Source organism: Coregonus clupeaformis, chromosome 14 (genome assembly GCF_020615455.1).
Source record: "Coregonus clupeaformis isolate EN_2021a chromosome 14, ASM2061545v1, whole genome shotgun sequence".
Lineage (NCBI taxonomy): Eukaryota > Metazoa > Chordata > Actinopteri > Salmoniformes > Salmonidae > Coregonus > Coregonus clupeaformis.
This window is the reverse complement of record NC_059205.1, coordinates 5674135-5675608: the sequence shown is the minus strand read 5'-3', so window position 1 is coordinate 5675608 and position 1474 is coordinate 5674135. Positions and strand designations below refer to the sequence as shown.

At 42.4% G+C, this 1474-nt stretch overlaps 1 long non-coding RNA gene across 2 annotated transcripts; it reads right to left on the bottom strand.

The window, feature by feature from the left end:
• Positions 1–464: 464 nt before the first annotated feature.
• Positions 465–1139, bottom strand: LOC123492373. Of its 2 annotated transcripts, none has more exons than XR_006661745.1 (3): positions 1042–1139; positions 731–840; positions 465–567 (listed from the first exon to the last, which is right to left on the bottom strand). It is a non-coding gene; the product is annotated as an uncharacterized LOC123492373 (long non-coding RNA). The 2 variants fall into 2 exon arrangements; XR_006661746.1 differs by having other exon boundaries at positions 731–837; positions 1042–1091.
• Between the last annotated feature and the right edge of the window lie 335 nt (positions 1140–1474).

Genomic DNA, 1474 nt, shown 5'->3' with positions numbered 1-1474 from the left:
CCTTCATAGGAAGGAGAGCGCAGGAGGCGCAATTAGGAGGGTCGCCGAGACCATCCTTGGCATGCAGCGGTCCCAAACACACGAAACATAGGTCGTGGGGGTCCGTGGTTGCCATGGAGGTACAGCGGCACAGGGCCCTGAAAAGGGCCTTTGGGGGTGGATAACTTGGCGTGCTCATTTAGAAGACGTTGACGGCTGGCAGTCAACGACGAAATTCTTCTTGAGTCTTCTAGGCTTCTTCACTCTAGTCCAGTCGCTGAAGATAATGGGAGGCAGATTGATGGAACGGGGTTCCTTATATAGGGACACCTGTACTCCTATTGGCTGTAGGTGTGTGCATAATTTTGCTTCAGGCTGTTCTGCCCTAGGGCAGAGGGTAAACCACTAGGAGCATAGCTCCCCTATGGGGCGGAGCTCCACGATATAGAACTAATACCAATGAATTATAACAAATACACTCTATACTTGGTTTTAGCAATGTATTACATTAGTAACACTATTTCATAATACATCCTACCTGAACTGTTAAAAGGATTTCGAGATGATCTCACAACCACACACTTGAGCCTAGGAAGAAATACAAACACAGGCCTGGTTAGCATCATGATAACACACTCACATTATGTTGTTTAGCATTGTTCGTTTCACGCTAGCACACACGTACACACAGCTCGATAACGTATAATATTTACTGTGTAAGGCAGACACTTATTGAAATAAGTATACTCACAGTACGCACTTGCATTACCGGCGAACAGCGAAAACTCATGGACCTTCCTCCACCGTCAATGTCCCGGGCAAACATGCATTATGGGAAATGTAGTTCATCCAGGAAACCTGCTGATAACGTTACACCGTTGTAAGATGAAGTAACGTAACGTATTTGTCACATATTTAACAACTTCTAAAGTTACAATTACTTGGATTTTTAAACTATTTACAACAAATATTCACTGTGCACATTGTACAAATGCATTCCCAGTTCCACATTTAAGACTATCGAAATTCAATTAAAACAAAAACAACATTAGAGTTACTTACCAAATCAGAGGTGATGATAAGATGGCGCTTAAGAAAATGAAGGCAATAAGACTAATGATAAAAACGGAGGTGGTGGTTTCAAGCGGGCAGCATAAAAGTGCGCATTGCAAACAAATTAAAACAAATTAAACTGTGTTCCACATCCCAAACATCCCCGCATCAAGGCAAATTCAAGATGGCTGACTCAGCTTTCCTGAGGGAGAGATGACCCACCCACCAGAACGTCATGACGTCGATAACGTCATGACACTACCTAAACTTTTTGAGCGTTCCACACAAATTACCTATAACATATTGAGCCCTCTTCAATTAAAGTGGCATAAATCTCAACAGAGCTCAATACTTTATAGTTTGGTCAACTGCATAACGACATTTGACTGTTATGACCTTATTACTTATGAGCTAGTACAACTGTTTGGGATTACAGTGTAGG